At 44.2% G+C, this 14934-nt stretch overlaps 5 non-coding genes across 5 annotated transcripts; all 5 read right to left on the reverse strand.

The window, feature by feature from the left end:
• Positions 1–11165: 11165 nt before the first annotated feature.
• trnav-aac (transfer RNA valine (anticodon AAC)) lies at positions 11166–11238 on the reverse strand. The gene has a single exon. It is a non-coding gene; the product is annotated as a tRNA-Val (tRNA).
• A 666-nt stretch (positions 11239–11904) lies between these two features.
• Positions 11905–11977, reverse strand: trnav-cac (transfer RNA valine (anticodon CAC)). The gene has a single exon. It is a non-coding gene; the product is annotated as a tRNA-Val (tRNA).
• Positions 11978–12100: 123 nt separating this feature from the next.
• Positions 12101–12173, reverse strand: trnav-aac (transfer RNA valine (anticodon AAC)). Its single transcript has one exon. It is a non-coding gene; the product is annotated as a tRNA-Val (tRNA).
• Positions 12174–12387: 214 nt separating this feature from the next.
• On the reverse strand, positions 12388–12460 carry trnav-uac (transfer RNA valine (anticodon UAC)). The gene has a single exon. It is a non-coding gene; the product is annotated as a tRNA-Val (tRNA).
• Positions 12461–13293: 833 nt separating this feature from the next.
• On the reverse strand, positions 13294–13366 carry trnav-aac (transfer RNA valine (anticodon AAC)). Its single transcript has one exon. It is a non-coding gene; the product is annotated as a tRNA-Val (tRNA).
• Positions 13367–14934: the final 1568 nt, after the last annotated feature.

Consider the following 14934-nt stretch of genomic DNA (forward strand, 5'->3'; position numbering starts at 1 on the left):
AAAAAATGATACACTTGGAACCGATCTAGAACCCTGCGATCCGGGATCTAGAACCGGGGGCCCCTCGACTACCAGGGCGGCGAATTTGGAGGCGGTGCGACCTTTCGACCCCTGTATTTCCGCCCTCCCACGTGCAACTTATTCAGTTTAAACTTCACAGTCGCTTCCAGGTCAAGGGGGGCTTTTTTCGGCCAAATGAGCAGTTTTGGGCACGGAACTCTAGAACCCGTCCCCGGGGCCCGTGAAGGGACGCATATGTCAGTTTCGGGCCGATCGGGCGTTTCCTTCGAACCGTTTTGCTGAAACACATACTTAGAACCCATCTAGAACCACCAAACTCGTGATCTAGACCCGGGGGCCCCCGGACTACCGCCGTGCCGAATTTGGGGCCGCTGCGACCTTTCGACCCCTTTTGGCCCCTGTTTATTTGACGTCCCACGTGCAACTTATTCCCTGGGGCTGTTGGTGGCCAATTAGCGCGAAAAAAGGTCAGAGGGACGCGGAACTCTAGAACCCGTCCCAGGGGCCCGTGACGGGACGCATACGTCAGTTTCGGGCCGATCGGACCTTTCTGAAACACGTCCACCAAACACCTGTGGAAATGAATGGGATAAGTCACACGTGTCAGTGGCCCCTGTACGGCCCCCGGAGGTCCCACGGGCCCCAAACACTGCGTGCCGGGGCCCCTCGGGCCCCCGAACGACATAGCAGGTGGACGAGTCTCTAGAGCTCAGGGCTAATTTTTTCTCCACATTTGTTCAAGTTTCTCTTCAAATGCCACTTGCACTCATAGTCAGCTCATAGACTGGCATTCCCTCTTGAAGGGTCAAACTGAAAACACACTCGGAACCGATCTAGAACCACCAAACCCGGGATCTAGAACCGGGGGCCCCCGAACACCCACCGCGTCGAGTTTGGGGCCGCTGCGACCTTTCGACCCCTTTTGGCCCCTGTTTTTTTGACGTCCCACGTGCAACTTATTCCATGGGGCTGTTGGTGGCCAATTAGCGCGAAAAAAGGTCAGAGGGACGCGGAACTCTAGAACCCGTCCCAGGGGCCCGTGACGGGACGTACGTGTCAGTTTCGGGCCGATCGGACCTTTCTGTCCACCCTTCACCGAGCACATGGTCCAATTAATGGCAGCCCTCTTGCACACACAGAAAGAAATATGCTCAGTAGAACCAAAGCGAGGAGATTTTTGCACAAAAAAATTATACACTTGGAACCGATCTAGAACCCTGCGATCCGGGATCTAGAACCGGGGGCCCCTCGACTACCAGGGCGGCGAATTTGGAGGCGGTGCGACCTTTCGAGCCCTGTATTTCCGGCCGCCCACGTGCAACTTGTTCAGTTCAAACTTCACAGGCGCTTCCAGGTCAAGGGGGTGTTTTTTGGCCAAACGAGCAGCTTTGGACGCGGAACTCTAGAACCCGTCCCAGGGGCCCGTGACGGGACGCATACGTCAGTTTCGGGCCGATCGGGCGTTTCCTTCGAACCGTTTTGCTGAAACACATACTTGGAACCGATCTAGAACCACCAAACCCGTGATCTAGAATCGGACCACCGTCCACCAAGTACCTGTGAAATCGCATTGAATAAGTTGCACGTGTCACTGAACCTCGTTCGGCCCCTGGAGGTGCTAGGGGCCCGAAACTTCTTGGAAAGCTGCGTCACTCGGCCCCGGAAAGCACACAGAGAGGGGAATGTCTAGTCACACAAAAAAAATACTTGTTGCCCAATGTCCACAGAACACCTATGAAAATCAATGGGATAAGTTGTAAGTGGGACGCTTTGCCGTTTGGCCCCCGGGGGCCCTGGCGGCCCCAAACTTAATCTGCCTACTGTCACTGGGGCCCAGAAAGACCCTGGGGGATGTAGAAAGCTGAACCATGTGTGGATCAGGCCGAACCACCGAAACGCACACTTGGGAACCACGTAGAACCTTGAAACTAAGGATCTCGCCCCGGGGCCCGCTGGGCTACCCTCACGCCAAATTTCGAGGCCCTGTGACTTTTCGGCTCAGAGTTAGAGACACAGTGAATTGAGACAAAAAACAGGTGGTTAGGGGTCAAAATAGGCACTTTGTGGTACTGAGGATGACTATGGTGAAGTTTAGGTGGTTAGGGGACCCCACAGGCACTTCGTGGCAATGGAGAAGAAAATAGGTGGTTAGGGGTCAAAATAGGCACTTCGTGGTACTGAGGAAGACTATGGTGAAGTTTAGGTGGTTAGGGGACCCCATAGGCACTTCGTGGCAATGAAGAAGAAAATAGGTGGTTAGGGGTCAAAATAGGCACTTCGTGGTACTGAGGAAGACTATGGAGAAGTTTAGGTGGTTAGGGGACCCCATAGGCACTTCGTGGCAATGAAGAAGAAAATAGGTGGTTAGGGGTCAAAATTGGCACTTCGTGGTACTGAGGAAGACTATGGTGAAGTTTAGGTGGTTAGGGGACCCCATAGGCACTTCGTGGCAATGAAGAAGAAAATAGGTGGTTAGGGGTCCAAATAGGCACTTCGTGGTACTGAGGAAGACTATGGTGAAGTTTAGGTGGTTAGGGGACCCCATAGGCACTTCGTGGCAATGAAGAAGAAAATAGGTGGTTAGGGGTCAAAATAGGCACTTTGTGGTACTGAGGAGGACTATGGTGAAGAGTAGGTAGTTGGTGTACCCCAAAAGCACTTGGTGGACTCCCACGTGGTGCAATGGCACCCCCAGAGGCGTCCACAGAGAGCCTATGGTAATATATGCTAATCTTGGCCTCTTTATATGCGATTTTGGAAAAGTGACACGGCACCACTGAATAAGCAGCTTGTGTCGTCCATTTCGAGCACGCGGACCTCGAAGTGTCGGTGCTGACAATGGCAACTTAAATGAATGGGGAAAAGCAAACGTGATAACCACTACACTACGGAAACTTGATTTGGACGGCACCCACCTAGTGTCATTCGGCATTGCAGTCTGCCTACAGCTCCTTGGTACGATGGCCTTCACCTGTCTCAAAAGTAAGGGTTTTGTAGCATTTATATTTAAAATGCATCCACTTGTTTCCGCCCAGTTTTGAACTGAGCACCTTTCGGGTGTAAAGCGAACGTGATAACCACTACACTACGGAAACTTGTTTTGGACGTCAGTCCCACCTCTTCTAGGGTACGCTTGTTCAAAAGCGACTGAAACTATAAACTGCCCAGTGTTTTTAACATGGCAAAAAGCTGCTAATAGGCGGCGAGCTACATAGGCCTACCGTGCACCCCCCCCCCCCACCTCCCAACAAAACCATACTTTTCTGAAAGGTCTGGATGTGTAGAATATGAATCTGAATGTTAACATTGAAAATGTTGGGTTGCACTACCTGTTTTAGGCCTGTGAATAGGGAAACCCTAAAAAACGATTGTAAGCGATTTTAACACGTCGAGATTGTCCTAGTCAATCAGAACAGCTTTTAGGGGACCCAATACACACTCAAACTTAACATATGATGACTTAGGTCAAATATCTACCATGCTGCTTATTGGTAGGTGTCTAAAATGAACATAGGTAAGGCTTTATGTTGATATAATGAGCCCATTTCATGCATAGGCCACGACCTAGATTCGCCTATCATACACCCCAACCCCCTCCCCTGACAAAATCATGCTTTTCTGAAAGGTCTGGATGTGTAGAATATGAATCTGAATGTTAACATTGACATTTTTGGGATACACTACCTGTTTTAGCCCTGAATATGGAAACCCTAAAAAACGATTTTAAGCTATTTTAACACGTCGAGATTGGCCTAGTCAATCAGAACAGCTTTTAGGTTACCCAATACTCTTACTACACTACATTGATAGTTACTTTAAATAGTTGTTTTTAATTATTTTTTATTTAATATAGTTAAGGCCTTGTATGGATATAATCGATCAAGGTCCATTTCCATAGTATCAGTTAATATGCTAACGTGCTAACATTCCAACCCTCATTACCCTTTCCATCAAAGGTGTGTGGCTCACAAGTCATTTCATTGACAAATCAGAAACCTGTCTGGGTTGTTCATCCAATGACAAAATAAGATATTTGTTGAATTTTCATTAATAGTTTCCTCTGTGTCAGACAGGTATATAAAGACCGTCCTGAAAGACTGTTCTTACTCACACAGACAGATTCTCCAAGTCTGCATCCTCTGCCTATACAGCAAGAAATTTGTTTCACTGAATTGCTCGATGTTTGATATTTTAGTTTACAATTTAATATAATTGACCCGTCTTACTACACTACATTGATGCTTACTTTAAATATTTGTTTTTAATTATTTTAAATGACATTTGATAGATTAATAGATATATACTTTATTCATCCCAAAGGGAAATTTTAGACGTCCAGTAGCTTATACATACACACACACACACACACACACACACACACACACACACACACACACACACACACACACACACACACACACACACACACACACACACACACACACACACACATATATCTCATACACATAGATAATCTAGTCGGTTATATAGTTGGTTTCTTCAACATAGCTGAACTGCTCAGTTATGTCTGAGTCAAGACATGAGTCAGTGGGCCAAGTGACTGCAGGTCCTTCAAGGCATAGGGGATGTCATGGGACAAAACCAAAGTCCAGATGCATTGTGCATGTCCCTGGTCTTGTATATGGACCACTCGTGCAATTATGGGCAAACGCAGATTCTGATGCAAGATTAGCCAGAATGAAAGAAATACGTGACAAGAGATTAGCTGAACCACTGGAATCTGCTCACAGAATGACTGTAACCTGTGAACTTACACCAGACACCCTTACAGAAGGTGATGGATATCACAGAGAATGCTACCAAAGATTCACCATGAATCTCAAAAGACTCGACCAGAAGCCTGAACTATTAGCAGCAAGTTCAAGGCAAAGTCAGAGGGCCTCAACTGGTGACAAGGTGCTCTTCACACCTGACTGTATATTCTGCAACTCAATTACACGGAAGAAGGTAAAAAATAAAGGGATATGGACGACTGAGGGGTTAAGAGAGTTTGAGTGTGATGGGTAGAGAACAGTCCTCAAAGTTGCAGAACAAAAATTTGATGAAAATTTGCTTCACAGAATTAGAGGAAAGGATCTATTTGCTACAGAAGCTAAATACCACAAATCCTGTAGAGTCCAATATACACAAAATTTAGAAAAATGGAGAAGTGCAAGCACAGAAAACAAGGCCAAACAAATCCAACTAGTAGAAGCTCACGGTGAGGCATTTGGTGCTGTATCTCGAGTAATTGACAAGGAAATCATCGGCAGCAACAAAATGATGAAATTGACTGATCTGACCAAAATCTACATAGCTCATCTGGAATGCACAAACTTCCCCAATCCCAAATTGCGTGGGGAAAAGCTCAAAGCTAAGCTAGAAACACATGGACAATACAAGGAAAAGGTGGCATTCTGCAAGCTAAACAAAAAAGGCCGTTTCTCGACATACATTGTGTACAACTCACAAAGTGACATTACAAACCTAGTGCAGTGTGCATATGAACTTGGTTCCAAAGACATGATCCAGGAGACTGGCCATTATCTACATGAGGAGATTCTGGAAAGCTTTGCAAAAGCTGATGAGTTGAGATGGCCACCCTCTGCCCATGATCTTGTAAGCATGAACATTGTAATTCCATCTAATTTGGAGACATTTCTGTGTCATGTGATATGTGGCAAACCAAAATCACAAAGCTCCAAAATTAACAGGCTTGTAAATTCAATAGGGCAAGACATATGTCGCGCCACAACAAATGGAGAATGGAAACTTCCAAAGCATATGCTTATATGCATGACACTTAGACACCTTTTCAGGAGTGAAAAATGAATTACCCTATTTAATCGATTGGGCCATTCAGAGAATTATACATTCTCCCTTGAACTGGAAACTGCACTTGCTGAGGCTGTGGCTGAGACATCCAGTCTTTTGTCTACACAAATCATTAGATCACCAGGAGCCCCTTCCATTTTCCACTCAGAATTTGATAATTTTGATCAGTTGCTCAACAACTTAACTGGAATGGATTCAATTCACACTGCACATGGCATTATGTTACAGGACATAGAAGGCAAGCCGGAGAATCATGGCGGAGTCCGTATCGATATTCCATCCACTTCCAGGAAAACAAAACGACGTTCTTTTGAGCAGGGGTCAGCTGAAGCTCTTCCTGACTGCTATATTACACAACGGAAAAGTCCTCAAATAACCATACACCAAAGAGTAATTCCTGATGGTGAGAGGGCTCTTCAAGATGCTACCATGAAGCACTTTCTGTGGGTCTTGATCCGTACAGCATGCAGCAAATCAGATCAACAATTTCCAGGATGGACAGGTTTCATCACAATGTCAGGACGAACCCCTGAAAGTCTGACAACTATTGATTATTACCCTGTTATTCCAAGCCCAATTACAGACTACAAGACAGTAAAAGAATGCCTTCGATATGCTGAGGAGGCAACAGCAGAAATCCAACAACAGTATGTTGTTACAACATTCGACTTGGGGGTATGCATGAAAGCATATCCCCTGATTTGGAATGATCAATCTAGGTATGATAAACACATAATATTCATTGGTACATTTCATCTGGCTTGCGCATATCTGAAGATGGTGGGCAAGAAAATGGATGGATCGGGTCTCTCTGATATCTTGTTGGAAGCTGGGCTGATTGCATTAGGTTCTCTTCAAGGTGTCCTTACTGGTAAACATTATGACAGATCACTACACTGTCATAAGACAGTATTGGAATGTCTTGAAAGACTTCTCCTATCACAATACCTCACAAGTATTGGAGAGAAAGAAGTATTCTCTCAATTACCAGAGGGATCAAAGGGGATACTAGATGAACTGCTGAAAGCTCCTTCTAAAGAAGCCTTAGATGCAACAAGGAATGATGTTCCACTGCAGAAGTACATCGAAGGATATCAACAGTTTCGAGAGAGTGTAAAAGCTGGACATCTAGGGAAGACAGCACAGCTGTGGACATCTTACATGGACCACATCTGGTTGGTACTGTCTCTCATCCATGCAGTGAAACATAATGATTTTCCCCTTTATGCTCAGTGTTTGCACCTTATGGCAGACCTGTTTTTCAGCTTTGGAGGCCAGAATTATGCCAGATATCTCTCTTACTTCTCCATATTCATTGCGAACATTGAAGTGTCACATCCTGGAGCCACAGAGTTGTTGAAAAGAGGGGCTATTAGCGTTGCACGTTCCTTCATTCCAGGTAACCGCTGCGCCGTAGATAAAACTATGGAGGAGACCTTCATGCGACATGCTAAATCTCATGGGGGTGCTGGTGGAAATGCTTTTGGTGTGTCAGGAATTCTGACAAATTATGATGCCTACCAACGTTGGGTACGAACAACCCATGCTAGATCTCAGTATGTTAATGCAACCCTCAGTATGGCTGACATGCTGTCTGGAACAGCTGCAGAAACCAAGCATAATGAGCTTCGTCCAGCTGAGATGTTGAGGAGTGAAAAGTTGGTGAGAAAAACAATTGAGGCAGTGGAGAGCTTCCTTAACCCTTTTGAGTTGGGAAGCACTGACAACTTGTTTATTCTTTCTTCTGATGCTGCAGTATCTGCTGAGGTCCAAAGAGATGTTTTGAGAGCTGAACAAGCAGGCAAGGTTGCCAAGGATATTTTTATTGCGACACGCCTGGAAAAAGGTTGTGACTTCTTTGAGCCTATCAAGCGCCTTGGCCTCAAAACCTTCACGGACATGAACAAAAAGAGCAAAGTTACAACAACAACACACAAAGTAATACAGTATCAGCAGCAAGGGAACATTGCTTTCCAGTTGTTCATGAAGTCCCAACAGCAAGGTCTACAATTGGACATGAGGGAACTACTCACGTACCCCTTGACTCCTGTGCCGTACAGTATAGGCACTGCTGATGGTTTCTTGTCCAAAACAGATAAGTCAAAGTCATTTGCTTACCTGGTAAAAGACATCAATGATGCTGCCCTACCATCCACAGATCAAACTCTTGTAATTATTGATGGAAATGCCTACTTTTACTTCTTGAAGGAGGTACCAGGCAGCTTCAAACAGATATGCAGTAAGGTGTTTGACATGATGCCAAAGACAGGCAATGTTGTGTTCAGCACAGATAGTTACTTCCCCAATTCTGTGAAAACAATGGAAAGACAGAGGAGGGGTTGTGGTCAAAAGCTTATCATAAAAGGTGAAAATACCAAAAGGCCAGCAGATTGGAAACAGTTCCTCGCCAATGATGAAAACAAGCAACAATTTATTGCACTACTCATCCGCCTTTGGAGTGAAGACTCATATGCCAGGAAGCTACATGGGAGACAAGTGATCATAACCTGTGAAGGAACAGCATATCTGCTAACGTCTGAAGATGGCAGCTCAACATGCAGAACAGAAGTCCTGAGCCTTAAGTCTACCCAAGAAGAGACAGATTCTAGAGTCATTCTCTACTGTGACTTTGCCAGAGACAACAACTACAGCAATGTTGTCGTTAAGAGTCCTGATACTGACATATTTTTCATCTTGTTACACTATGCTCTGGCAATGTCAGACTTAAATATTATGTTTCACACTGGCACAGGAAACAAGAAAAGGCTCATTGATGTGAGTGAAATGTCTCGTAGTTACTCTCAGCAACATTTGACAGAACTAATGGCACTTCACGCCTTCAGTGGTTGTGATACCACTAGTGCATTCAAGGGGTTAGGCAAAGTCAGGCCATTGAAAACCCTCTCTAGGATGCCAAAGTTTGGAGAAACTCTTGCCAGGCTGGGAGACACATGGGATGTACCGAGGGATCTCTTTGATCTCCTCAATGAGTTCACCTGTGCTCTGTTTAGTAGACCACGAGTACGAAGTGTTGATGAGTTGCGTTTCTTGCGAACGAGTGAGCTGTGCTCCAAAGATGACAAGCATCTAGCCCACTCAAGAAATGTGGACCTGGCTACACTCCCCCCCATGTGGGAGGAGTTTAGAGCAACACATCAGCAGGGTTAACTACCAGGTTGGAATATGGAAGGTGGCCCATATTGCCAACCCTGACATCCCTGATGCTTGCAATGGACACGGTTGGACACTGGTTGACCAAAAGATTGAGCCTCTGTGGTATGAGGGATGTGTTCTCCCACAGCAATTGGCAGATATCATTGAATCTGTGAGTGGCAGGGATGAGGAAGATGAATCAGATGATGATAGCGTAACAGATGAACAGTACTTATCTGATGATGACAACTCTGAGTCAGACCAGGATTGAAAAACAGTTTGAGTGTCATGTTACACCTGACATATGCATGAAATATACATGTATTTTATTGATTGGTAAAACATATTACCCTAATAGTAGGTCATTATACCTACTATTTGTTCAGTGTTTCTTTGGGAAAGGGAAGCTATGTATGCTGTAGTTCTCTTACAGCATGTGTGTGTGTGTGTGTGTGTGTGTGTGTGTGTGTGTGTGTGTGTGTGTGTGTGTGTGTGTGTGTGTGTGTGTGTGTGTGTGTGTGTGTGTGTGTGCGCATGATGTATATAGGTCTTGTGTGTTAATGTGTGTTCTTGTGCATTTGTGTGTGTGTGCGCATTCAGTATATAGTTATTTTCAATGCTGTATGTAGTTCTTGTATATAATTATTGTGCGTTTGTGTGTCTGTGTGCATGCTTGCATGCTGTATATAGTTCTTTTCCATGCTGATTTTAGCTTTTGTATATAGGCCTAGTTATTTTGTGTGTCTGTGTGCATGCTGTATATAGTTATTTTCCATGCTGATTGTAGTTTTTGTATATAGTTATTTTGTGTGTCTGTGTGCATGCTGTATATAGTTCTTTTGAATTTGTGTGTGTGTGCATGCTGTATATAGTTAATTTCAATGCTATATGTAGTTCTTGTATATAGTTATTGTGCGTTTGTGTGTCTGTGTGCATGCTGTATATAGTTCTTTTCCATGCTGTATGTAGTTATTGCATATAGTTATTGTGTGTGTCTGTGTGCATGCTGTATACAGTTCTTGTGAATTTGTGTGTGTGTGTGCATGCTGTATATAGTTATTTTCCATGCTGTATGTAGTTCTAGTATATAGTTATTGTGCGTTTGTGTGTCTGGGTGCATGCTTGCATGCTGTATATAGTTCTTTTCCATGCTGTTTGTAGTTTTTGTATATAGTTAGTGTGTGTCTGTGTGCATGGGAAATCCGGAAATTACAAAGGTAAACAACAGCACGACACACGTAGATGGTGCACGTGTCAGCAACGTCTTTGTTATTAAACATTGTGAAGTGCTGTTCCAATCCCATCTATACCTATCTGAGCTCATGTGGTCTCACACACTCACTCACTTAGCACCTGAGATCAATTAAGTCTGTGAGTCTTTAGTCCTTAGTCCTCAGGGCTCACTTTGGGATTGGCCCTTCGTGTGTGTGTGCATGCTGTATATAGGAAATGGGCTCATTAAATCAACATAAGGCCTTAACTATATTAATTTTAGTCACTTACCAGGAAGCAGTATAGGGTGCCCTTTGATCTAAGTCATCATATGTTAAGCTTGAGTGTGTAATGGGTCACCTAAAAGCAGTTCTGATTGACTAGGCCAATTTCGACTTGTTAAAATCGCTTAAAATCGTTTTTTAGGGTTTCCCTATTCACAGGCCTAAAACAGGTAGTGCAACCCAAAATTTTCAATGTTAACATTCAGATTCATATTCTACACATCCAGACCTTTCAGAAAAGTATGGTTTTGTTGGGAGGTGGGGGGGGTGCACGGTAGGCCTATGTAGCTCGCCGCCTATAATTTTGTTGGCAGACCGAACATTTTATATTACTGTACAGGAAACTTCAATGGTTATTTGTTTTATTTTTGTCCTTTTCTAAGAGATTAAACCACAAACATCCCTGCAAGTGTACTGACCTGCTCAACAGAAAATCGCATACGAAATTTTTGCAAAAATCACCCACAGTTTCCGCCCAGTTTCAAACTGGGGACTTTTCGCATGTGAGGCGAACGTGATAACCACTACACTACAAACACGTCTTCAGGTTGCAGACATTAATCTTTAGGTGCACGCTTATTAAAAAGCATATAAAGGAAATGAGCGCTGCACCCACCTAGCGTGGCAAAGAGTTAAAGTTTTCTGTCAGAATCCAACCACTGTTTCTGCTCGGTTTCGAACCGAGGACCTTTCGCGTGTTAGGCGAATGTGATGACCACTACACTACAGAAACCTATTGATGAGGTGCATGTGCTTTTTAGAAGATGGCTCCTTCCCATAATCTGCTCTGCAAGCAGTGTGACAGTCTGTAAATTCCACAAACAACAGAACAGAGGTCATTCTGCATGGCAGTCTGCCTACAGCTCCTTGGTACGATGGCCTTCACCTGTCTCAAAAGTAAGGGTTCTGTAGCATTTATATTTAAAATGCATCCACTTGTTTAAGCCCAGTTTTGAACTGAGGACCTTTTGCGTGTAAAGCAAACGTGATAACCACTACACTACGGAAACTTGATTTGGACGGCACCCACCTAGTGTCATTCGGCATGGCAGTCTGCCTACAGCTCCTTGATAAAGGAAAGGAGCACTGCTACCACCTAGCGTGGCAAAAAGTTTAAATTTTCTGTCAGAATCCAACCACTGTTTCTGCTCGGTTTCGAACAGAGGACCTTTTGCGTGTTAGGCGAACGTGATGAACACTACACTACAGAAACCTATTGATGAGGTACATGTGCTTTTTAGAAGATGGCTCCTTCCCATAATCTACTCTGCAAGCAGTGTGACAGTCTGTGAATTCCACAAACAACAGAACAGAGGTCATTAAACCAAGAACATCCCTGCAAGTGTACTGACCTGCTCTACAGAAAATCGCATACGAAATTTTTGCAAAAAACACCCACAGTTTCCGCCCAGTTTCGAACTGGGGACCTTTCGCGTGTGAGGCAAACGTGATAACCACTACACTATGGAAACAAGTCTTCAGGTTGCAGACATAAATCTTTAGGTGCACCCTTATTAAAAAGCATATAAAGGAAATGAGCGCTGCACCCACCTAGTGTGGCAAACAGATAAAATTTTCTGTCAGAATCCAACCACTGTTTCTGCTCGGTTTCGAACCGAGGACCTTTCGCGTGTTAGGCGAACGTGATGACCACTACACTACAGAAACCTATTGATGAGGTGCATGTGATTTTTAGAAGATGGCTCCTTCCCATAATCTGCTCTGCAAGCAGTGTGACAGTCTGTGAATTCCACAAACAACAGAACAGAGGTCATTCGGCATTGCAGTCTGCCTACAGCTCCTTGGTACGATGGCCTTCACCTGTCTCAAAAGTAAGGGTTTTGTAGCGAATTGCAGCATTTATATTTAACATGCCTCCACTTGTTTCCACCCAGTTTTGAACTGAGCACCTTTCGCGTGTAAAGCGAACGTGATAACCACTACACTACGGAAACTTGATTTGGACGGCACCCACCTAGTGTCATTCGGCATGGCAGTCTGCCTACAGCTCCTTGATAAAGGAAAGGAGCACTGCTACCACCTAGCGTGGCAAAAAGTTTACATTTTCTGTCAGAATCCAACCACTGTTTCTGCTCGGTTTCGAACAGAGGACCTTTTGCGTGTTAGGCGAACGTGATGAACACTACACTACAGAAACCTATTGATGAGGTACATTTGCTTTTTAGAAGATGGCTCCTTCCCATAATCTACTCTGCAAGCAGTGTGACAGTCTGTGAATTCCACAAACAACAGAACAGAGGTCATTCGGCATGGCAGTCTGCCTACAGCTCCTGGGTACGATGGCGTTCACCTGTCTTAAATGTAAGGGTTTTGTATCGAATTGCAGCATTTATATTTAACATGCCTCCACTTGTTTCCGCCCAGTTTTGAACTGAAGACCTTTGCGTGTAAAGCGAACGTGATATCATGGCATGTGCTTTTTAGAAGATGGCTCCTTCCCATAATCTACTCTGCAAGCAGTGTGACAGTCTGTGAATTCCACAAACAACAGAACAGAGGTCATTAAACCAAGAACATCCCTGCAAGTGTACTGACCTGCTCAACAGAAAATCGCATACGAAATTTTTGCAAAAAACACCCACAGTTTCCAACTGGGGACCTTTCGCGTGTGAGGCAAACGTGATAACCACTACACTATGGAAACAAGTCTTCAGGTTGCAGACATAAATCTTTAGGTGCACCCTTATTAAAAAGCATATAAAGGAAATGAGCGCTGCACCCACCTAGTGTGGCAAACAGATAAAATTTTCTGTCAGGATCCAACCACTGTTTCTGCTCGGTTTCGAACCGAGGACCTTTCGCGTGTTAGGCGAACGTGATGACCACTACACTACAGAAACCTATTGATGAGGTGCATGTAATTTTTAGAAAATGGCTCCTTCCCATAATCTGCTCTGCAAGCAGTGTGACAGTCTGTGAATTCCACAAACAACAGAACAGAGGTCATTCGGCATTGCAGTCTGCCTACAGCTCCTTGGTACGATGGCCTTCACCTGTCTCAAAAGTAAGGGTTTTGTAGCGAATTGCAGCATTTATATTTAACATGCCTCCACTTGTTTCCGCCCAGTTTTGAACTGAGCACCTTTCGCGTGTAAAGCGAACGTGATAACCACTACACTACGGAAAATTGATTTGGATGTCAGTCCCACCTCTTCTAGGGTACGCTTGTTCAAAAGCGACTGAAACTATAGACTGCCCAGTGTTTTTAACATGGCAAAAAGCTGCTAATTTTGTTGGCAGACCGAACATTTTATATTACTGTACAGGAAACCTCAATGGTCATTTGTTTTATTTTTGTCCTTTTCTAAAGAGATTAAACAACAAACATCCCTGCAAGTGTACTGACCTGCTCAACAGAAAATCGCATACGAATTTTTTGCAAAAATCACCCACAGTTTCCGCCCAGTTTCAAACTGGGGACTTTTCGCGTGTGAGGCGAACGTGATAACCACTACACTACAAACACGTCTTCAGGTTGCAGACATAAATCTTTAGGTGCATGCTTATTAAAAAGCATATAAAGGAAATGAGCGCTGCACCCACCTAACGTGCCAAAGAGTTTAAATTTTCTGTCAGAATCCAACCACTGTTTCTAGTCGGTTTTGAACCGAGGACCTTTCGCGTGTTAGGCGAATGTGATGACCACTACAGTACAGAAACCTATTGTTGAGAGGGATGTGCTTTTTAGAAGATGGCTCCTTCCCATTATCTGCCCTGCAAGCAGTGTGACAGTCTGTAAATTCCACAAACAACAGAACAAAGGTCATTCGGCACCCACCTAGTGTCATTCGGCATGGCAGTCTGCCTACAGCTCCTTGATACGATGGCCTTCACCTGTCTTAAAAGTAAGGGTTTTGTAGCGAAGTGCAGCATTTGTATTTAACATGCCTCCACTTGTTTCCACCCAATTTTGTACTGAGGACCTTTCACGTGTAAAGCAAACGTGATAACCACTACACTACGGAAACTTGGTTTGGATCTCATTCCAACCTCTTCTAGCGTACGCTTGTTCAAAAGCGACTGAAACTATAGACTGCCCAGTGTTTTTAAGATGGCAAAAAGCTGCTAATTTTGTTGGCAGACCGAACATTTTATATTACTGTACAGGAAACCTCAATGGTCATTTGTTTTCTTTTTGTCCTTTTCTAAAGAGATTAAACCACAAACATCCCTGCAAGTATACTGACCTGCTCAACAGAAAATCGCATACGAAATTTTTGCAAAAACCACCCTTAGTTTCCGCCCAGTTTTGAACTGGGGACCTTTCGGGTGTGAGGCGAACGTGATAACCACTACACTATGGAAACAAGTCTTCAGGTTGCAGACATAAATCTTTAGGTGCACCCTTATTAAAAAGCATATAAAGGAAATGAGCGCTGCACCCACCTAGTGTGGCAAACAGTTAAAA

This window comes from Siphateles boraxobius, unplaced genomic scaffold (genome assembly GCF_051911475.1).
Source record: "Siphateles boraxobius isolate OS27281-9 unplaced genomic scaffold, OSU_SipBor_1 6, whole genome shotgun sequence".
In the NCBI taxonomy this organism is placed as follows: Eukaryota; Metazoa; Chordata; class Actinopteri; order Cypriniformes; family Leuciscidae; genus Siphateles; species Siphateles boraxobius.